The following is a 25,044-nucleotide window of genomic DNA, read 5'->3' on the forward strand; positions in this document are numbered from 1 at the left end:
AAGTTACTAAGCAAAGATGCAGACATAAAGGGGATCCAAATAGGGAAAGAAGAAATAAAACTCTCCCTTTGCAGATGACATGATCTTGTATTTAAAGAATCCCATAGACTCCACTCCCAAGTTACTCAAGCTGATTCAAAACTTTGGCAAAGTAGCAGGTTATAAAATTAACCCCCCAAAATCAATGGCTTTTCTGTATGCCAACAATGAGAAAAGTGTGGCTGAAATTAGGAAAGCAACTCCATTTGTAATAGCCCCACAAAAAATAAAATACCTAGGAATTAACTTAACTAAAGAAGTGAAGGACCTCTATGATGAAAACTTTAAAATCTTGAAAAAGGAAATCAACACAGAACTTAAAAAATGGCAAAGCCTCCCATGCTCCTGGATTGGAAAGATTAACATCGTGAAATGGCAATACTTCCCAAGGCTATCTACAAATTCAATGCAATACCTATCAAAATTCCAACCTCATTCTTCAAGGAAATAGAAGAGGCAATCCAAAAATTCATATGGAAAAATAAAAGACCCCAAATAGCAAAAACGCTCCTCAATGGAAAGAACACTGCTGGAGGAATATCAATACCAAATTTCAAACTCTACTATAAAGCCATAGTAATCAAAACAGCTTGGTATTGGCATAAGAACAGACCTCAGGACCAATGGAATAGAATGGAAAACCCAGAAATGAACCTACAGACCTATAGCCATCTAATCTTCGATAAGGGAGCTAAAACAATAGAATGGAAGAAAGATGCCCTCTTTAGTAAATGGTGCTGGCAAAATTGGTTAACTACATGTAGAAAACTAAAGCTAGATCCTTATATATCACCCTGCACCAGAATCAACTCCAAATGGATCAAAGACCTTGAACTCAAAGCAGACACTCTGAAAACATTACAGGATGGAATAGGAGAAACCCTAGGTCTCCTTGGCTCAGGCCGAAATTTTTTGAATAGAGACCCGGAAACACAACAAATCAAAGAAAAGTTGGACAAATGGGATTGCATAAAGTTGCAGAGCTTTTGCAGGGCAAATGACATAGCTAGCAAGATCAATAGAAAGCCCACCGGTTGGGAGAAGATCTTTACTAACCATACAACGGACAAGGGTCTCATATCTAAAATATACTTGGAACTCAAAAAATTAAACCCCCCAACAACAAATCCTCAAAGAAACAACTGCCCAATAAATAAGTGGGCGAAAGACTTAAAGAGAAGCTTCTCTGAAGAAGAAAGAAGGATGGCCAATAGACACATGAAGAAATGTTCAACATCCCTAGCCATAAAAGAAATGCAAATCAAAACAACATTGAGATATCACCTCACTCCAGTTAGAACGGCAAAAATCAAGAACTCTAACAACAACAGATGCTGGAGGGGATGTGGACAGAAAGGAACCTTACTTCATTGTTGGTGGGAATGTAAACTTGTTCAACCACTTTGGAAAGCAGTATGGAAGTTCCTCAAAAGACTTCACATAGATCTCCCCTATGACCCAGCAATCCCACTTTTGGGCATTTACCCAAATGTTTACAAACACGACCACACTAAAGCTACCAGCACAACAATGTTTATTGCAGCATTATTTACCATAGCTAAGATATGGAACCAACCCAGATGTCCCTCAGTAGATGAATGGATCAAGAAAATGTGGTATATATACACAATGGAATTCTATGCCTCCATCAGAAAGAATGACATTGCCCCATTTGTTAGGAAATGGAAAAACTTGGAAAAAATTATATTAAGTGAAGTAAGCCAGGCCCAAAGAAACATAGGTCCCATGGTTTCCCTTATTTGCAATATCTAGTATATGTATGAGTCAAGAGGAAAAGGTCAGATAATGTGAGGTCAGGAAAATGAACCCTTAGATATGTATTTTAATGTTTTTTTCTTTCATGCATGTGTTTCTAACGCATTGATAAGATTATCTCTTTGTTGCTTTGTATGTCCCTCCCCCACAGTATAACCCCTGCTTTCACTATATTTGATGTCAGTATAACTTGTGGAGGAGATGGGGAAAAACCAGTTGTTTAAGGATACAGGTGGAGCTGTTGCAACAATGAGAAGTACAAGTTGTCATGTCCAAAACGAGCTTTACAACGTCGGTGCGGGGGGGGGGGGGGGGAAGGGGGGGAAGGAGAAGGATTGGGATTGGGGGGGAGGGGGGAGGCTGGGAAGGGATGTGAAGGGTAAACCAAAGGAGGAGGGTGCAATGCTTGGTAAGAAATGTACGCATTATCCTGCCCATGTAATTGTAACCCCTCTGTACAGTATGTTCACAAATAAAATAAAATTAAATTTTAAAAAAAGTTACTAAGCATTCAGACAAGGGTATAAGTGGCCCGTTATGCTGGGTAACAAACTATCTAAACGTTTACTGGCTTCAAACAACAATATTTTCATTATATTCAAAAATTCTCTGAATTAGCTAAGATATGCTAGGTGGCTCTTATCCCAGCCTCATCTGAGACTCTGTCTCTGGTTATAATTGGATGGCAGAACAGTTACAGAAAGCTGTCTTCGATAGTCCTCTCCCCACCTGACCATTCATTTTCCAGGACATTTCCATATGGTTTCTTCCTTCCTCAGGACAGACTGAAATAACTGCATGGTGGTTCCTGGCTCCACACAGAAAAAGCAAAAGCGTTTAGGCCTTTGAAATAGCTGGCCTTAGAAGTCTTAGAACATTACTTTCTTGTTAAGTCCAACCTATATTAATGGCAAGGTAATGTAAATTCTACTTTTTATTTACACTCTTTAAAGAGTCATTAGATATCTCTCTAATAAGGAAAAAAGAGAAGTAAAGGGTGAGAGAGAAAGAAAAAGGAAGGGAGGGAGGGAGGAAGGAAGGAAGGAAGGAAAGAAGGAAGGAAGGAAGGAAGGAAGGAAGGAAGGAAGGAAGGAAGGAAGGAAGGAAGGAAGGAAGGAAGGAGAAATGAACAGATTCAGAGTAGTCATTCTTCCGAGGAATAGATTTGTAGACATACTAGGTGCATGACTACATTGCAAAAGTGACCATCTTAGAAGCCCTTCAAACTCAAAGTACCTTATGTGGAGACATTTTTCATTGACTGGAGTGAATTTATTCTGGTCACACCTCCACGTCTCCTGTACCTTCCCCTATTCTGGCACATTTGGGCTTAACCTTAGCTCCTCTAAGGAAAGCAGATCAAATAGCTTCATTACACAGAACAGTCTCCTCCCACACTGTGTAGAACACTGGTTTCTCTGAGTTGGATAGGAACTAGAGGCTAAGTAAAAATAAGCATGGGCAATAACAGCGTAAGCAAAGATGAAGAACAGAAAAGCATGTGGTTTGTATGGGTAACAATGTGGAGCTGGGGTTAAAATGGAATTGAGCAGTTGAAATCCAAGGTTGCAGTCATAGATATTTCCTAAGACAATTTACCAGATCCTTGAACCTCCACTTTCTCCTATGGGACAATGAGGAGGTAGTGCTGCTGACCACGCTGACTTGCTGGGTCAAAAATGAAAGACGATCCGTGTGGAAATGTCCTTTGTCAACTTGTAAAACACTTCACACACACAAAATTACACAGGCATAAGAGACGAAGTAGTAGGGGTAAAACTGTGAAAATAGCACATGACAGATTATAAGAAGGTAAGAGTAAACAAGTACAGTAAAGCCGGGAGGGATTTAAAAGCACATAAACTACATAGACAAGCCACGGAATGGATTTGTTCGATATAAAAACATACTTTACATTACTCCAAAGCTTAATTTGCATCCCAGGTTTACTCTGGAAGCCTGTACACATAATTTGAAAACGTTTCACTAACCAGTTCGATTTGCAATGCCTCTGCAATTGGATTTAGGACAGAGATGCTCTATCAAGACCAGAAGTTATTTCATTATTTAATGTCCCAAGGTACTTACCTGTCAGAACCTAGGACAATTAACAGGTTTATACTAATGTGGAAATTATACTAATGGTACAATTGGCATGCATAACACATCGTTATAAACAAATGAGTCACAGAAGCAATTGTTTTATCTGTAGCAGTTAACTCGTTTTCACTGACAGATTAGTTGACTCTAACGTTTTACAAAATGTAATGAGAATAGAACATAAAGGGAAAGGGAGGGAGCATTTTGTTTTTGGTAAAAAGGGTTCATAGGGTGTGTCTGAACAAAACTATAAGGCCAGAGATGACAAGAGTTTCACATTCACGTGGAGTAAAAAGTTGCCTGAGGATATGCCTACAGCTCTAATCAGGATTTTTCTTGCCTTCTTGATGAAACACAAAATTCTACAATTCCCTAATAGAGCATGACTCACTTTCAGAGCCTCCCTTACAACCAGACAGCTTGTGTGTAGTCTCCAGGTGGACCAAAATAGGTCCAAGGCTGTGAAGAAATGAGGAGCCATTTGCCAGAAGCCAACTGAACAGGATTAAAGATGAGGCAAGTGGTAATGATTCAGGACTTGGGAAAGTAGAGTCAGGCTGTGGGGCAATTCTGACTGTGCTCCTTTTCACCCAAATTGGCACTGATGCTGATGCCTCTCTCAATGAATGGTGATGTCGAGGTGACTGAGGTTTGTATTTAGTGACCAGTTCTTGAGATGTAAAATAAGAGGTCAGTTGTGCAAATTTTCTCTTTTTAATGTTTGTGAATCTAGAAAACCATCATCACCTGAAAAAATCTGAGACAAGTTGATCCAAATAGTACCAAAGAGAAATGATGGATTGGCTCTTGGTAAGAAGGAAGATCGTTGGCAAATTTGACTTGGAAATACAATATCACAATTTTATGCAGACAGGAAGAAAATTTTAACTATTAGTGGAGTCCTCAAACATGCTATTCTTGAGTTCAAAGAACAGATAAAAGAACTTGTAAAATTATTCCTTTTTAAAAATCATGTTTATTTACATAATCAAAGTATCCTCAGATGTATTCATTATATAAGAATTTGCTTGCACCACCTACATTGTTTGTGAGTTATTACCCAAAAATGAAAACACGGAAACTCTTATAAAGATATGGCTTTTTGAAAATGTTTTTTACATGTCTTAAGATAAATTACAATTAAATTAAGTTTCAGATACTATGGAGAAAATGTAATAGCAGCTGAAGAAGAGAGGAAAGGCTCTAATGTCCAGTGGCTTAAAGTAAATTCCATTAAGTGTGCCATACTCTTAGTCAACTCTGGGATCAAGACTGTATTGAGAAGAAGCTCTTTGTTTTCAAAAGCATTAGAACTGTGGAGTCAGCCACAGCAGCAATTTCTACAAGTACAAATTTACTATAGGAAGCCAGCCCTTTGGAAAGTAACTTGTTTGGTATCGCTTCAGCTAAGGGTAATATTTGATTAATTGTTTCTTTTAAAAAAAATATTCTCCATAAGTTTTCTTTGAAAGTGTGAAATATTGTAGAAAAATGATTTGGTTTTTTTCCCCCTTTCCTTGGCCTTATTAAGAAACTAGTACTAGAGAAGAAGTGGGAAATTGATGCACACACATACACACACACACACAAACACACACACACACACACACACACAGGTATACATATATACATTTTCACATATAGGTATTCAAAATGGTATATGAAATATGTATGTCTATGTTTAATACGCAATTATACATACATGTGTACATTTATGTCTATACATATAGACACACACATCATCTAAAGTGGCACCTATGTGAAACCAGCCAAATCAGTTGAATCATTTTTGGCAAAATAATCCTCTGTTGGCCTCAGTTTTTAAGTTGGTATTATATGTAGGAGAAAGCCATGTTGTTTTTATTTTTAAGCTGGAAGCAGAAACTGCTGAGCAGAGGTTTTTACCCTGTAATATTTCTTATTTTTTATTTACTCTATCATTTGTTTTACTTTGTATATAAAGGAAAATACCCAAATATCCCTTAGTTCTAAATAAGGGATATTTTTGAATTAGGGGTGTTTTCTTTTGATTTAGGTATAGTTTGGTTTTGAGTTTTAAGCTATGAAGAGCATTAGGAAAGAAAAGTATATTCACTCAAAGATTCATCTTTGTATGTAGTGTGAACCTATTTGAGAAGGGAAAATGGGTCATCTTGGAGGGCAGGAAGCATGCTATAGGGCAAAAAAACACTGGATTTGGTCAATAGACATAGAACACTTTTTAACAAAATAAAAATAAGACTATTAAGATTTACTTCATTACCTACTTTTAGGAAAATACATTCACCCCCATAGGTGTACCTATTGATTTTTTTGGACAAGTCCTGTAGTCTATGTACCAAACTTGGTTTTATCCTTGCGCACCAAATTCATATTATCTTTGGAAGATCCCTTCACAAAAACTTTAAATTCAATTTCATCATTATCTTTCTGGAAGAAAATCTTCTCTGGGGTTTCATATTTGGTTGACAACTCTGTCCACCAGTCACTCAAAGCCTGACATCATCTTTGATACATATTGTCATGTCACATACCAAATTCAATTGTTTAAAAAAAGGGGAACATTTTTAAAAAAAAAAAAAACTTGAAACTTAGGCATGATTCCATATGATTCCCTCCTCCTTTTCCCTTTCTCTTCCTCTTTTTCTTTCTCCTCTTCCATCTCCTATTCCTCCTCCTTCTCTGTGCTTTCTTATCTTTCTTTTCTTTTTAGTACTTATCCATTCTCTTATTTTATTAAGATGAAAGTTTGAAAGCACTACAAGAAAGAATCTAGTTAAAGAACTTCACATAAAATTTTTATTTTCTATCAGATGCAGTACTAAATACCTAAATAATTAGATGTCACCTACATGGAAGTCTTTTGCTTCAATGTGGAAGCTTCACATTTTGCAAGTGGCCCTAAGCCTAAAAATCAATATGGTTCATTTATAATTGGATCAGAGGACAACTCAGTAAACAATACTTACAAATTGAAATACTGAAGAGACTACAGCTTTAATCACAGGGGAAGAGTAGGTTTGTTTTATAATCATATTTCTTAGAAATTGAAATACTTCTCTGATTCTCTTTAACTAACAAGAACAATTAGTCCTTATGCAGAAAAAAATCAAAGAAAAGCTCTATCAATAGGACCAGCTTTCAAATATGCATATGTTTGTATGTGACTATATATCCTATCAGTGGTTCGATACATCATTTAATGAACCTGTTTGCATATGCTAATATAATGGATAACCCCTCTTGCTCTTGCAAAAACTGCCAGTTGATTAATTAGAGTGTTTAATTATAAACACTCTAGGATTATATGTTTTTCGTTAGCTACAAGTTCTTCTTCATCCTTTTTTCAGTTTCTAGACTAAGAAATGAAAAAAAATCATATTTATATTAAGGGATTTAATGCAATTGCAAGCCAAGCAATGATTTAGAAATTTTAATTACTGTGATCAATCTGCTTAAAAGCGATCAATGCCAAGAAGGTGGCTCAAATTTCTGCTTTAAAGAATACAAATGCAAATAGATTAGTGGATCCATTTCAAACAACCATATTTTGAACTTAATATTAAACCAGCAACTGCCCTGTCTCTAGGCCTATAAAATTCTCATTTTCCTTGATCTCCTCAGGAGCTTGAGTGGATCAGAACATTTAACCAATTCACAGTTTCTAAATGAGCATATCTTTCTGCTCAATCTATAAATCTATCAGGTAATTGGAGTTCTGATTGGCTATATCCTGACAGAAGTACTTTTCTCTAACACTACTTGACCTTCCTATTTGTTGACTATGGTTCTGTCTTTGAAGTTATCTATTTTTTTAAAGGACCTAGCAAGCTGTTTGGCTTTAAAGCAGATGGAAGAGTTGAAATGGTTCCACAGCTAACACTGGAAAACCTAGGTCTAAAGAGACAGAGGAAACAAGGAGACAGAATTAAAGCAATTCTAAAAGTGACATCGTGGAAGTAAACTATTGATTTTTCTGTTAAAATCATCTTGGAGGTATAAGAAAAAAATAAATAAGTTCAATTAGTTATCTTTTTCAAGAGAGTCAAGCCAAATGATGGAGGCAAAGAATTTCATACAGGTTTTTGAAATGTGGTTGGTTGTAGAAGAGGTAAAAATGTATTAGAAGTCATAAAAACAACCTGTTTTGTCAAATCCCACTATGTTATTGTATCATCATCTAATATTTTTCATCATAAAAGTGTGCATATGGGAACAAATGAAATTCAAGTCATTTGGAGAACCTTAGTTGCTCTCTAATACTTCCAAACAACATCAATTCACTCCAGAAAGCGTCACCCAACCGAATTTCCTGCTCTATGTCTATTTTCCTAACTTTCTCCTGAGGATCTTATTCTTTAAATTGCCTTTTCTTCTCGACATCTTTACAAATTTCAAAGAGGCATATGTTGGGGCATAGTCAGGTTTGGGCAATAGGCTTAGGGCAGGAAGGTGTGGTTAGGGTGGAGGTGGTAATGCACTCTAGTTCTTTTATTTTCTCATTTCAGGTCTTGGTAAATGCAGTCTTTGTTGTTACATGTGGGCGTTTCTCTATGATATGCAAGTATGTACAACTCTATTTTCTCCAGTGAGTAACTATGAGTATTCCCATTTGGAATAATCTATGAATTTATATTAGTTAACACAGGAAACAGTACAGTCAGAGGAATTTTTACATGGTTGTCAACAGTTCAAATTATGCAAACAACTAAACTAGTTAGGAAAAAATGAGCGAAATTGACTTTTTCATTTGATTTTTATTTTGACTAGGATATTCTGTGGGAAAAATCACTCTGAAATGACAAAACACTTTAATAGGTCCAAGCTGAATTTAATGCAGTATTGTTTTGCTAACAGCATTATAGTAAACTATTAATATCTCAACAAACAGGTATTAATTAGTGATGAACAGAAAATTTCTGAGACCATGTGCCCAGAAACCTTTCTAGAAAATGTTCTTTGGCAGGTTTATGATTTGAGAGTTGAGTGGTTAGCATTGATGCTCTGGTATGTAACATCTGGTACAATCCTTTATTTTATAAACAGAGACTCTGTACCTTCCAAATGAGTGACTCTATCCATGGCATTCCCTCCATTAGAATCCAAAGCAGAATCTGGCTTTGTATAACTTTCCATTAAGCCACACTGCCTCTGAAAAAATGATAAATACAAATTGTATATATTTACAAAATATTTTCATACAAGTATATGTTGCTTAATGTTCAAATCAAGATAAACATCTATTTCCTCAAATATTGTTCTCTTCTTGATAGTGTAAGATTCATTTTTCCATACTTTTCCAAAAAACATGGAGAATACAATATTGTTATCTGCAGTCACCCTCCTGTACAATAGACCTCCCTAACTTCTTTCCCATACCCAACAATAATTTAATAATGCCTATTGATTGACTTTTCTACATCTCTCCCTCTCTCCCTCTCTCCCTCTTCCCTGGTAACCACCATTCCATTTTCAACTTTTATGTGTTCAACTTTTCTATTATATAGCTGAATGCAATGTGATCAGGGGATAATTTGTCATTTTGTGCCTGGCTTATCTAATTTAAAATAATGGCCTCTACTTCCAACCAGGTTATTGCCAGTGATAGGATTTTGCTTTTTGTGACAGAATAATACTCTATTGTATACATAGATCACATTTTCTTTACCTGTTCATCAGATGGACAGAGATTGTTTTCATTTCTTAGCTATTGTGAAGACTGATGCGATAAACACAGGAGTGCAGGTGTATCTCCAGCATACTGATTTTCAATTCTTTGAACATATTCCTAGTAGTTAGAATGTTGGACCATATGGTAGTTATATTTTAAATATTTTAAGTTTTTCACATTTTTCCCCATCGTAGTTGTACTAATTTACATTCTCACTAAGATTCCACATTGCATGTTTATTACAGTATATGATTACCTGAATAAACTCTATAAAGAGCTCAGGTGTCAAAAAAAAGCAAAATACTCAAGTATTGGGGGAACAGATGACACTATGTGAAAGGAAATGTACTTATTACCTGATGCAGGTAAATGTAACTCTGTAGTATAACACCTCTAAAACAACAAGAAAGTAAATTAGAAAAAGAAACGGAAAAGAGAATCATTTAAAAAATTGTAAAGACAAACATGGATAGAATCAATGTTTATTATAATCTTAGTTCAGTAAGCTATAGTTATGCTTCTTTTTTAATGTTGATATATTTACTTTATTGTTGTATCAAATATTTCTTATAATTTTTACTCTTTAACAATGTCATTATACATTGTAAATAGATATTTGTAGCATGTATATTGTTCTTGGATAGCCAAATTTACTATAAATGATACATGAACAGGAGTGAACAGGCTTAATTTTAGCTTTCTTGTTCTTATTTAGGATCTTGCTCATTTCATTACAAATAGAAAAGTGAATATTAAACTGAAGTTCCCATGAAAGTAGACTTGTGATAGAAAAAGGAAATAAGAGTCTCATATTGATTCTGAATAAAATTTAAAAGGTTGATTGCGAAAGCTTTTGGGAGAAAATCAATTTCAGTGTGATCTCACTTAATAACAGCATACTAAATAGTTTTTAGATTTCAACAGCGAAAATTTGTTTCTTTCTTTAAATCTTAAACCTACCATCAGGTATTTGAAATAGTATAGTTCAGAACAGAAAAATAAATGTGAAATACTCTCAGAGATAAAGAATGATTTTATACTGTTTAATTCTGTCCATTTGTGTGCACAGATGTGCATAATTTTACATACTTCTTTGTGATGTTTTCATGATGCAGTTTAGAAAACAACTAATTTTCTTTGTAAGTCCAGAATAGCAGATGAGCAGAATAGCTCAATAGCTATGAACATACAACCATATAAGATGATGCTAAGGGAAATGAACTCCAAGACATGGACACAAGAAGTTTTTCTTTGTTGTTGTTGTTTTTAATGTACTATATGATTTCTTTTTTCTTTTGTGTTTTTCCCCCTATGGTTTATCCCCTGTTGTCACTGTATTTGATTTTGGTACCCTGGGTATTGTATATACATTTGTCTGAATTAGGGAATGGAAGGGAACAACAAAATGATGAGACAGGGGCTGGGAAGGTGGCTCGGTGGTAGAGTGCTTGCCTTGCATGCCTGAGGCCCTGGGTTCAATTCCCCAGCACCACATAAGCAATAAGAAAAAAGCCGGAAGTGGCGCTATGGCTCAAGTGGTAGAGCGCTAGCATTGAGCTGAAGAGCTGAGGTACAGCGCTCAGGCCCAGAGTTTAGGCCCCATGACCGGACCCCCCCCCCCAAAAAAAATGATGAGACAAAGGACAAAGGGTGAACCAAAGCATCGTCGATACACACAAGACAATATGTTGGAAAAGAATTGTTCAACCTGGGGCCTTGGGGGTGGGGAAAGAGGGAGAAAAATGGGGGAGGGGGGTAGCAAGTTTGACAAGAAGTGTACTCACTACCTTACATAGGTAACTGTAACCCCTATGTACATCACCCTGACAATAAAGTTAAATTTTAAAAAAGATTATATTTTCCATTATTTCTTATCTATTTCAGCACTTTCATTTTTATTAACTTTCCTAATGACATCAGAGACAAAAAATAAAAAGTAAAATGGGATGAGACTTTGGAATATTGATAAAATTTATCCTGTCTTTGTGATCAAGTTTAACATCAACATGATGACTCATACTGGGAGAGTACCCTTTATAGGATATGATTTGAATGGTGGCCTTCCTCCTGAAAACATCACACAAGTCCCCTAATGGAGAAGAATTCTACAAAATGCCTCACAACTGTCAATCATCAAAAATAAGGGAAATCTATGAAATTGTCAAAAAAGAAAGAAAACCCAGAAGAAACTAAGGGGACATGACTACTAAGTGGACTATGATGTTCAAGATGGGATCATGGAAAAGAAAAAGGATATCAAAGATACTTTGATAAAATAAGGATAAGCTGTTGATTAACTGTAATGAATGTACCAAACCTCTGTAAGATGTTAACAAAAGGGAAATTTGGGTATAGGGTATTTGGGAAATCTCTGCTGTATGTTTTGCATACAAGTTGGAAACTGTTTAAAATTTCATTTTGAACATATATAGACAAAGAAGAGGATTGGGGAGAGAATGTCCCAACACAAGGTACACTGGGTGTACCCCAGCCCTTGTTTACCTCCATTTTGCTTTTAAGGGAACACAAACCCAGAAGCCCAATATCCTTAGTAGCTCCCTGCATTCGATTAAAATTGGAGCGCTGAAAAGACAAGGGAGTTGAAGACAGAAACCTGGCCTTAGGTTTGTTTAGACAACTCCCTAGCAATATGAACTTAAACGGAAGGATTAAACTCTGTAAGCTTTTGTTCTTTTTTGTAGAACAGAACTGACAGGAAGACTGCTGTAAGGGGTCAAATGGAAAAACAGATGTGAAAAGACAAGTGAAATTTGTAATTATTTTTCTCTATCTCCTTTCCACTGAACCCCACCCACCCTCACCTTTTCAATGCTCTCTGGCTGGGTAGGCTCTCTGGAGGATAGCACAGCTTAGATTCTTGGATAAAAGCTTTTGCACAGATGACTGGCTCAGCATCTTCCTTGCTTAGTATGCACCTTGTGGTAAAGTGAGAAACAGCTATCTTAACTTTAGGTATCACTTTTCACATCCAGTAACCTAAGAGATAACTATATTGGCAAGTTTTGAGGTATGAGTGTGGGTCAGAAACTAGGGTTCAAAATTCATATCCACCACACTTTTCTATATCAATTAATGTCTCTATATTTCAATTTCCTCATCCAAACAACTAGGTTATATTATCTACTTTGGTGCCTTCCCTTAGAACCTTAAATTTATTATAGCACATACTACATATTAAAATTATTTTCTTATCATTCTTTCTATCATAAGATTATAAATTATTTCCAATCATTGAGTAATTCTCGTGTATACTCTGAAAAGTTGTGAAGTCAGCATTTGATAACAATTAGATGCTGAACAAATCACTGGTACCTTTAAGATTGATAGTTCTATGTGTAAATTTTCACATCTGTGACCAAATCCACTACTTTATTTGAACTATAAAATTACCCTGATTGGAAAGAATATGTCTAGTCTGCAAAAAAGTGTGCACATTCATATTCTGGCTTTGACGCTTGTAAATGTATTTTGGGATGATCTTCCCACAGATACCCCCAGTTCACTTTTCCATCTCTTCAAAGTGTTCGCTCAAATGCTACTTTCTCCTTGACAGCTTCTCTGACCAGTCTTTGAACTTGTAAAATTTCTAATTGAATTCCTACTCACAATTCTTTCTCTTGTACTTGTTTCATTTTTTCCTATCAGTTATTTTTATTATATATTTTTATTGTACAGAGGAGTTACATTTACATGAGTAAGGTAATGAGTACATTTCCTATCGAGCATTGTTTTATTCAAATTTCAGAGTTAACCTCCTTTGACATTTTATTTATGATAGAACTTACTCCTTTCCCTCCTAACATCCATACATGTCATATAAGAGAAACATCATCCCTCAGGGTATTTTTGTTCATTTTTGTTTGTAGATAGACCCCAGGGTTTACAAATGCATTGTAAGAATGAGTAAATGAACTTTGGTGGGAGGGGGTGGGGAGGATGGGAAGGGATGGGAAGGGGAAACAAAGGAGGAGGCTACAATGCTTGATAAGAAATGTACTCATTATCTTACCCAGGTAATTGTAACCCCTCTGTACAGTATTTTCACAATAAAAAAAAAGAATGAGTAAATGAATGAGGGTTAGTCCCAGGTTTCCACTAAGAGGATGACCTCAGGTCACATTTTACCTTCTTCTCTGTTAATTCCTTTCTCTTTGATGGGAGTGGGGCCAGGGATCTGTGTTACATTCACTTCTAGTATTTCCTTCATATAAACTCATAGAAATTAAAGCAAAAGGAATGATTTTCAAATGATATGCTTTTTATATATCGGTGATTTTTGTTTGATTATTTTATTTATTTTAATGTCACTTAGATAGCGTCATTAGCAATTGAGACTATTATTTAGAATTCAAGAAGTTCTTGAACACCCTGAATGAAATTTCAACTGTTCAAACTGAAATATCATTACTATATCTTTTTTAAAAATCACTTGTTTACAAACTATCATTTGTGCTAAGGGAAAGAGAAAACTACACATATACATAGGATGAAAATGTTAAAGGTAGAATAATTTTAAACCTCAAGCTATTAATGACAGTGGTGGTGGGATCTAAAGGTTGGAAGGATAATTAGAATAGGAATTATAATCCTATTCTATTTTTCTTTTGACTTTCAAAATTTATATATAAATTTTCAACTTACATATAAATGCTTTGGATTTTCTACAAAATTATAGTCTCATTTTCTTTAAATACTGGGCTCACTCACAAACCTCTTTTTGTAATTGTGGATTGAGAAGTTTTTAAGGAAATGCTTTATCTCATATTAAGAATCACTTGGGAGTTTTTAGGTTCTTCAAAGTGCTATTATAGGGTAAACTCCAGAAGAGTGAGGATTTGTCTGTTTTATTCACTGCTGTATCCTATTGTGCCATACTTTAAGAAATGTTGAATGAATTAATGAGGGTGTAGGATGGAAGACCATGATAACTTGTATCTTTGAAAGTTCCCTTGGTATCTACTGTAGGGGGTCTCCAAACCAACCACAACTGAAAAACCAAATTCTGCTTTCTGATTATTCACCAGTATACAGTGCTGATGTCACAACCTAGTAGTTGTAACATTTTGCTGACTTAAAACATTTTATTGTCAACTATAAACAGACACTGTGGAAATCTCAGCTTAATAAAAAATTATAAATCTAATCGCTGCATAACCATTACCCAAGTCAAAAAATAGAAAAACTGGGGCTGGGAAGGTGGCTCAGTGGTAGAGCGCTTGCCTTGCATGCCTGAGGCCCTGGGTTCAATTCCTCAGCACCACATAAGCAAAAAGAAAAAAGCTGGAAGTGGCGCTGTGGCTCAAGTGGTAGAGAGCTAGCCTTGAGGTGAAAAGCTGAGGGACAGCGCCCACACCCAGAGTTCAGACCCCACGACTGGACCAAAAAAAAGAAAGAAAGAAAGAAAAACTATCTTTCTGTAGAAGTCTTTTCTTCCTATTCCTTCTCTCCTCTTCCTAATCACTATGTCATTCCTCTCTCCCCACCAAATTGGATCACAGCCATGATTTTTCAGGTACTCAAGCCCTTGTTTGTTTTGTATTTTACTTTGTTCCCATCTAAACAAAAATTACTAAGCACAATAGCAATCAGTTTAGTTTATAAATAAAATCATACAGTTTATGTTATTTTGTGCCTGGATTCCTTTATTTAATCTATGTTTGAGCAATTCATCCATGCTGTTGTGAATGCAGCCAGTTTATTCATCTTGTTATTCTCTATTCTGTTGTATGAAAGGTTAATCAGAATCACTTGATTATTACTATTACTAGTGGGAATCACGTTTCCTGACCTTTGCATGGACCAAGGATAAAATGTAAATATCAATGTAAACATGGTTGATCCATATATATAGAGAGAGAGACAGAGACAGAGACAGAGACTTTAAAGTATATTATAAAAGATTATGTTGTAAGGGACAATTTTCATTTATAAAATTTATTCTTACATTTTTTCTTTTTCTTTTTTAGTGGTGTTACATTTTGAATCAGGACCTTTTATTTCGCCTTTTTCTTTTAGTTACTTTTCAGGTAGGATCTTGCATCTTTGCCAAGACCTTCTAGCCTATGACCAATCTATTTTTGTTTGTTTTCAAAATCTTTTTATCATTATTTTAGTTGAAACTAGTAAAAACAGAGGGGTTACAGTTACATAAGGTGGGGAAAGAGTACATTTCCTTTTGGACAATGTCACCTCTGCCCTGGCTCTCTCCTGGATTTTCCCTTTTGTCCTTCCTACAAGTTTCATAGTTTCAACATAATGTCCTATTGTCAATCTCAGCAGCTATGCATAAACAGGCATAAACTACCATACTTGGAATGGAAGTAGGGATGTGTCACTAACATTTAGCCCATACTGGCCTTAAAGCATATCCTTGATCCCTGCCTTCCACATAAAAGGGATTATGAGCAAGAGCTGGTGTGCCTGCTTTCAGTTGACAGTTTCATCAATTTGTGTGTGTGAGTGCATGCATGCATGCATGAGTGTGTGAGCGTGTGTACCTACAAGTCAGTAGTTCCCAGTGAGTTGAGTTAGTATTATATGATTCTCATACAGTTAAAGAAAAACACATTTACATTAATTCTTTAATGAAACCTGAGGCCTGAAAAAGTTTGAGTGATTTGTCAAAGTTCAAACAACTTACAAGTTTTGTGAGTCACACATAAGCTCTTTTTTGTCATTCTACCACACTATATATATTTTTTGGGGGGAGTCGGTCATGGGGCTTGAACTCTGGGCCTGGGCGCTGTCCCTCAGCTCTTCAGCTCAAGGAGAGCGCTCTACCACTTGAGCCACAGTGCCACTTCCGGTTTTCAAGTGATTTATTGGAGATAAGAGTCTCACAGACTTTCCTGCCTGGGCTGGCTTTGAACCAAGATCATCAGATCTCAGCCTCCTGAGTAGCTAGAATTACAGGCGTGAGCCACCAGCGCCTGGCATTACAACACTATATTTTATAACATGTTTGTACAACATTATCAAAATGAGAACAGGGACATGATTAAGGAAGCTGAAGAGAGTAGAGGAGGAGAAGGGAGTAAAAGGGATAGAGGGATGGAAAGAGAGAGAATATGGTGAAGCAAAGCAGATAGATTAGAAATCTTTGAATGCAGAGTGCCTGATAAGATACTACATGGTTAGTTATGTGCCAACTTAAGTAGGATGGGGAGTGTCCAGATAGTTGGTTAAACATGTCTGTGAGAGTTTCTGGATGAGATTAGTATTTATATGGACTGATGGAATAAAGCAGACTGCCCTCCATGTGAGTAAGCATATTGACAAACTGTAGAACAAAAAGGTGAAGGGAAGAAAAAGTTACTCTACCTGCCTGTCTTCAAGAATATCAGTCTACCGAGTTGATCTTCAAGATGGAACCAAGAGACCTGCTTTTAAGGCCTTTGGACTTAGATGGAACTATTCCACTGGCTCTCCTCGGTAGCCAGGTTGCTGGCCACAGATCATGGGACTTCTCACTCTTGATAACTATATAACTATATAACTATATAACTACATCTATATATATGTATATACATACACTCCATATATTAAATTATATGTCCACTTGGCACTGTTTCTATGGAAACTCCTGGCTATGGAAATGTTGGAAGAAAGGGAGCAGGAGGAGATAGTGATGACTAACAAGCTTTTGCTTTGGCACCTAAATGCATTCGGGGTTATGAGTCATTGACCAAATACACGCATTGCAAAGGTGACAAAATAGCTTTCCATTTTTTAGATGATGGTAGTTTTCCATTTGCCCTTCTTTTTAGCAAGCACAAACTCATCAAAGGTTCAGTTTTTCCAAAGTGACAGGTGTGTGTTTTATGTTCTCTTTCTCCAAGGGGGTTAACCCCTATGATGTAATTTTCCTCACTATGTGAGATGAGGCTTAATAATTGAAAAGATTTATGTTTAGGTATAAATAGCATATGAGCCTTACCAAACATTTGCAAAAGAAAAAAGCACTTGTAATAGTCTTGAAAGACTGTAAGAAGTAAGAATATTAGAAAAAAAGATTTTTACAAGATTTTATTTCTCTTTAATTATTTTTGAGAGTATAAGGAGATTTTAGATACACGATGGGAGACAAGATAACCAGAGTCTTAGTTTAACTCCCTCCCTCCAAATTCCATTTGTAAATTGTGCATGTGACTCCATTTAAAAGAATACACACTGTCTGTAGCTACTTCAGAAAGAAAAGTGACTTACACCGCTGAAAGGAGCTTGGCCAGTCTTTCTAGGAAGCCAGTTGTGGATTTTTCTCCCTTTTTTCTGCAATGATTTCCTTTAATGCTATCTTCCCTTTGATGATTTCTCTCTTTTATAAAGTCTCCAACAAAGGTAACAAAGACATTCAAACTGCTTCTCAGATGACTTAAAAAAGATTAATAGGGAAGAAAATTACACACCGCAGCTATACAAAATTCCTAAGCATTCCTAAAACATAGAAATAGTTCACTATATGAACTATACAATATTCATCAACTTTTCTTGTCTTAATACTATTTGCTAGGATAGAGTTAGTGTAAGTGAGTCACACACAGCATGAATAAAGACTATTACAACAGAAGTAGTTGAGGAACTCAATTTTATTATAAATGTACCTTAATATAGATTAGAAGCTTTATCTATGAGCCCTAGAGATGGCATACAAAATGACAAGGAGACATTGTAAATTTTTAATAACTGTAAAATTGGCCTTCAATGGGGGGGATGGGAAGGGATGGGAAGGGGAAACAAAGGAGGAGGCAACAATGCTTGATAAGAAATGTACTCATTATCTTGCCCATGTAATTGTAACCCCTCTGTACGGTATTTTCACAATAAAAAAATTGGCCTTCAAATAATTTTTTTCTTCTTTAAAAATTTTATTGTTAAGTTGTTGTATAGAGGGGTTACAGTTACATAAGTAAGGTAATGAGTACAGTTCTTTTTATGTTTATCCATGCTTTAGTTTATTATAGATAGTGTGAAGAGACAAATTGTTAGTTGAGTCTGGATGATATATTAAAGGTACAACATAAAAATCTACATTTTAAAAATATATGATCTATAGAAGAACATGATTAAAGAATTCATCTTTCACATTAGCATGCTAGTTCATGAAACAAGTCTTCATATGAAGTTCAACAGTATAAATCGAATACAAGTAGAGATGGAATAGGCTCCTTATTCAATCCTCTTTATCCCTTACAGCATTCCCTGAAACTAATTAATGGGACTATGAGGCCTCCATGAACTTTGAAACTCATTTTGACAATAGATATAGAGTGCATAAAAAACTCATTCATCGACAATAACAACTGACATTTGAATTGCTTGTATTTTGCTCATATTGTTGTTCCTGAGAGGTGTTGGTCCTTTAAGGGAGTGCCCAGACCTGTCCTCCTCACAGCTGGAGAGGACTTGTGTCACCAGCTGTCTTGGCCTTCCCCCTCCCTGGATCTGTGCCTACTGGGCTGAGAAGGTCTCTTCTCCAAGAGATCCTGGGGGCTGGCAGCCCTGGTGACAGGGGCCAAAGCCCTTCTTTCTGTGAACAGGTTGGCTGGTGAGCAGCTGTAGCTGCCAGCACACCAGCAGCTAGGGCCTTCAGGGACTGGCCCCTCCCAGGGGTGTAAGGAGCAAAGGTGCATGAAGTTACTTGGGACTGGTTCTAATGGTGGAGATCCCTACCCCTGGTCTTTCTGATCCTGTGTTGTTGATCAATAAAGCATTACACACAAAAATAATTAAAATTCTTTAAATTGGTGGTATACTTGGAAGAAATTTTTTTATAGATGCTTCCATGTACTTAGTTGGTAAATAAAATATCTTCCAATTGTTACGTAAGGCAACTAATTCTGATTGCTTTGGATTAGTATCTCATGAGAAAGTTACTTAGAAGCACCCATTTCTGGTAATAAAACAGAAACAGATTATAAGGTTCTCCAGGTATCTAGTGATATGAGGACTTGAAAATACACACACACACACACACACACACACACACACACACACACACACACACACACACATTCTCACACAGGCACTTTTAAGTAAGAGAAAATGAAAAAAGAAAATAACCATTGGAAGTTCCTCAAAAAGCTAAAAATAGAGGCTGGGAAGGTGGCTTAGTAGTAGAGTGCTTGCCTTGCATGAATGAGGCCCTTGCATGAATGATTCCTTAGAACCATATAAGCAGAAAAAGCCAGAAGTGGTGCCGTGGCTCAAGTGGCAGAGCATTAGCCTTGAGCTGAAGAGTTCAGGGACAGAGCCCAGGCCCAGATCAGGCCCCACGACGGATAGAAAAAAAAGCTAAAAATAGGTTTAACTTATAACACCACTATACTACTCTGGGCATATATCCAAAAAAGATTAAATTAATATATTAAAAAGATGTTTGTACACACCTGTTTAATTTACACCCTCTCACAGCAGCCAAATTGAGGTGCCTAGCAACTCGTTTATGGCAAATATTATATATGCTATGGAATCTTACTACACCTGAAGGAAAATGAGATTGCATTATTTGCAGGAAAGGGGAAGGAATTGGAGATCATCACATGGAGGTAGATAAACCCTCAAAAAGCCAAGTGTATTTCAAAAAGGAATGTACTCAATACCTGACTTATATAACTGTAAACCCTCTGTATATCACCTTCACAATAAACATTTTTAAAAAGAAAAAAGCCAAATGTTGCATTTTTCACTCATTAGTGTAGATCTAAAGTGATCATGGCAGTGACAGTAGCAATAGTAGTAGTTCATGAATGTAAAAGGGGGACTACTGGGGTGGAGGGGACCAGCATGAGGAAGAAAAGAGGAAATAATGAAGTATAGACAAGATGAAAGCACACATGTGTGTGATATAAATATACATATGTGATATATAATATAATGTATATACGTATGTGATATATAATATATGTATAATACATATCATAAAATAATACAAAATGCAACATTTGGCTTTTTTAAAAATAGGGGAGAAGAGAGGAATGGGAACATGGTGGAAAAGGTGATTCAACATGCAATATGACAATCTATAGGGACCCTATGTGGTTATTAACTTAGCACACTTAAGTTTATGGTAGTGAAGTGACTCATGATGTGTCCTTATGCAGTGTTGAAAAGAATGTGTCATGTCAGAAAATAAGCTCTTGATGAGATGGTCAGCATTTTCATCCCTATTCCTTGAATTCCAGGGAAGAGCTTGTTCAGTTTTTCTGCCAGTGATTTAATTAATCATAACTACCCAACAAAAACTTGACAAAAACTGTGTACTCAGACTTGAGAGAGCTTTCTGGTTGATAAACATATCAACATTGTGTGGAGGGACTGCACTCGGACTCCGTGGGAGCTCTTGTGTTCATTTTAATAATAAAACGCTAATTATAAATATAGTGGTCTCATTAATTTTGTGAGCCACACTGACCTATTATCAAGCCTGAGGAGGATGTGAGAAGACTTGAAATTTAGGATAGTCAGAAATAGAGATGGCTGGAGAACCCTAGGACTTGTAACAGGAATCTGTAGTGGGTGTAAGTTTCTAAATCTATGTGGTCTGTGTTAACTCTATAGATTTAGTATAGTTCGACTTGGATCAAAATGTAGGATTGACAAACAAATGAACTGAGAAAAAAACGGAACTGTAGCAGCCATAAAACTGATGTCAGAAATAACTTGAAAGTTAAGAAGGTCAGCCTTTTCTTAATAATTCATTTGTCTAAAGAAACAACAAATGAGCATTTGAAAATATTTTAAGATTTTTATTTATATATATTAGTTTATTAGCATTTATTAATTGTACAAGACAGTGAATGAAGTTTAATATGGTCAAAGTACTTTATATGGATATATGAAAACAGAATGATAAGAGCAGCTAAACTTGTTTTAATATAGGAAGAAAGAATGAGGAAGGGAGGTGGAAGGTGTGAGCAATTGAGATATAACACAATAAAACTTGTAGGATGCAGCTAAGCAATGATAATAGGGAATTTATTGAGATGCTTATCAGAATAAAGACTGGAAAACTAAAACTATCTAAATTCCTAATTTTCCATCTCAAGAAATTACAAACTATCAAGAAAAAACAAATTATCAAAAGAAAGTATAAAGTGATGTCACTTTACTTCCCACAAAAAAGTAAGACCAAACATGGGTATTATATACATTTTCTTAAAATATGAGAAAATTTCAATGGTATAGATAACTTTCTAGAAAAATACAAGTTACCCAAACTCTAAGAACTATAAAATGTGATTGATCCAATGTCTATTAATGAAACCAATGTCTATTAATAAAACTGAATGTACAGTTTTAAATGCTTCATAACCAAAAAATTTTATCATTCAATTCTCCCAAGCAGCTGAAAAATAATATATTTATCTCACAGAAATTCTTCCAGAAAACAGGAAAAACATATGCTTACTGAATAATTTTATTAAATCAGTTGCACAAAATCAAATGTACAAATCAAATGTACAAAAATTGTAACTAAAGACCAGCAAATGAATTCAGTGGTATATAATACCTGCCACATGAGAAATTAAAGATGGTGAATTGCTGACAGATACTACTTCCCTGTGTTGCTATGAGCCAGCAGTAAAACCAAGGTATACAGTTTCAAAGAAGAAAGAAGGAGAAGGAGAAGGTGAAGGAGGAGGAACAGGAGGAGGAGGAGGAGAGGAACAGGAGGGAGGAAGAGGAGGGGAGGAGGGGGATTATAGGGAGGAGGAAGAAGAACAAGAAAAAGAAGAAGAAAAAAAAAACATGAAAAAGGAGGAGGATGTAAAACTAGCCGTGAGAGTAAAAGAATAGGTAATAGCTAGATAAATTTAAGGAATATCATACAATCTATCACTTAAAAAAATAGTCAACCACCAAGCTCCTAAAATTATGAGGATCTTCTCTGTCCTATCCATCAATGTAGGTAAAGCTACAAACAAACTTGTCAGGGAGGGCTAAGTGGAGGTTAGCAAGTCTTGTCTCAGCCACATATCTGCTTCTGATTGGCATCTCTACCTTATTACTGGGAAGAAGAAGATACTAACTAGAATCAAACCAAGGGATCAAATCAACTTTAACCCTGAGGGCTGTTGTACAGACCTGCCCAGCACAGGGTAGCAAGTACATGTCCCTAGAGAAATCTTAAAGCTAAACCGGTAGATTAGAGACACCACCACACCTAACCTAAAACCAAAGTGTAGATATTGCAAACCTAACTTAACTACAGCCAGTATTTACCTTCTCATCTCTGTACTCCAACTAAGTCTAGTCCAGGACACAAATACATCTGATTCCCCCCTGCCAAAAAAAAAAAAATTCTACTCAGGAGGTCTTACTTAAAGTCCTTCCATGTGGTCATGGACCTGTGGGTTGATGAAGCTGCTCCCCAACACCAAGACAAAAGAAGGCAGACTAGATGCTTCTCACTAGAGCATAGCCTCTGGGATCTGGCCAGACAAAGACATAGGAAGCAGCCAACTATGCTCATAGAATCTTCAATCCATCTGCCCTATGCTCCCCAAAGGAAACATTAACTTGGCAGCCTATGTGATAAAGAGAAAAGCTTGCCATAGAAAAGCCAGAGCTGGCACTTGCTGAGCAGGGCAAAATGTCTGTTGTAGAAGTGGCAGAGAATATTCTAATTCAGGAGCCATGCTCAGAGATCTTCTCACCTGTCCCCAACTATTATCTCACATACCCGAAACTTCTCACAGCAAGCACTTCCTGAGTAGGGCAAAGTGTGGGCTTCGGGAGTGGCAAAGTGAGTATATTCTATTCCACAAGCCAAAAACAACCTTTTAGTGCTACCTAACACACTTGGACTTTAGCCTACTAACCTGAATACAGGAGAGCCACTCTAGGCCAAGTCATAAGGCTTCATTCTCCACAATAACAAAACTTTGGCTTTAACAAAAAACTTTTACTCTCTTCTTCTTTTCATAATGTTTTTTTCTTTCTCCGTATTTTTCCATTCACACTTTCTTTCACTTACTAACTGTCCCACTAGTGGATTATTTTACCTCTCTCTTTCTTTATTCTTAAACTCTTCTATCTGTATACCAACCCTAACAATACCATTCTTCTCCACAACAAATGAATTATATATACTTACACTCTAGGAATTTTGTATACTTACACTTTACACTCCACTCCCCTCCTCCACCCCGCCATGCTTTTACCTTACTTCTTTCCCTACCCTCTTATTTTTATTTATTTATTTATTTTTTAGTCAGTCGTGGGGCTTGAACTCTGGGCCTGAGTACTATCTCCACTCTTCATCTCAAGGTGAGCACTCTACCACTTGAGCCACAGTGCCACTTCTGGTTTTCTGTTTATTGGAGATAAGAGTCTCATGGACTTTCCTACCCGGGCTGGCTTTGAACTGCGATCTTCAGCTCTCAGCTTCCTGAGTAGCTAGGATTGTAGGCATGAGCCACCAATGCCCAGCTTATATTTTACCTTTTGTAATCAGTAAAAATGTACTGATTTAGTAAATTCTTAGTATTGGGTTATGCCCCATGCCAATGTTGAGAAATAGCCTATTAATCCAGCTAATAGCAAGTCCTGCCAGAAGTAAGTGAAGGATCCAACAGAAAGCTTTCAGGTGAATAAAACCCCAAACCCCAAAATTGACTTCAAATGAGTAACTATCAATGATGGAGCATCAGAAATATGAAAAAGGTACTATAATATTTCAAAAAGTTAACAATCACACACAAAGAGCAGAACAATAGTGAAGTCAAGGAAATCACAAATATTAAGCTCAAATACGTGAGGCTAAAACTGATCAATGAAATGAAAGAGATCCATAAATACCTCAACAAAAAAAATCAAAGAGAATATAAGCAAACGATCAAATGAGTTTAAAGAGAATTGAAATAAATATCTAACTAAACTCAAAGAGAATACAGATTAAACTGCTAAAAGAGCTTAAGACAATGCATGTAGGTACTCAATAAAGATGTAGAAATCCTGAAAAATAATAAAAGAAGTAATGGAAATGAAAAATCATAGTTCAAATCCTCTACAGAAGAGTTGATCAGAAGGAAGACAGAATTTCAGGAGATGAAAATAAAGCAATATAGCTATAAAAACCAGAGTAAGATGAACAAGACTGAAAAAATATGAATGTGCAGAAATGTCAGGATTCTATTTCAAAAAACAAATCTAACAATCATAGGCACTTAAGAAGGTGAAGAAGTACTAGCTAATGATTTAGGAAATACACTCAAAAAGCAACTGTAGAAAACTTTACAAATCTTGAAAAAGAGAATCCTATCCAGGAATAAGAAGCTTTCAGAACACTCAACAGACTAAATCACATTATCTCCACATGATACATTATAGTTAGCACATTGAGAAAATAAGGAAAATATACTAAAAGTTACTGATAGACACTGAGAGAGAAAAATGACAAGTCAGTTACAATGAATTATTTATTTGAGTAACAGCTT

The sequence above is a fragment of the Dipodomys merriami genome, unplaced genomic scaffold (assembly GCF_024711535.1).
Source record: "Dipodomys merriami isolate MVZ:Mamm:240054 unplaced genomic scaffold, mDipMer1.0.p SCAF_11, whole genome shotgun sequence".
Taxonomy (NCBI): Eukaryota; Metazoa; Chordata; class Mammalia; order Rodentia; family Heteromyidae; genus Dipodomys; species Dipodomys merriami.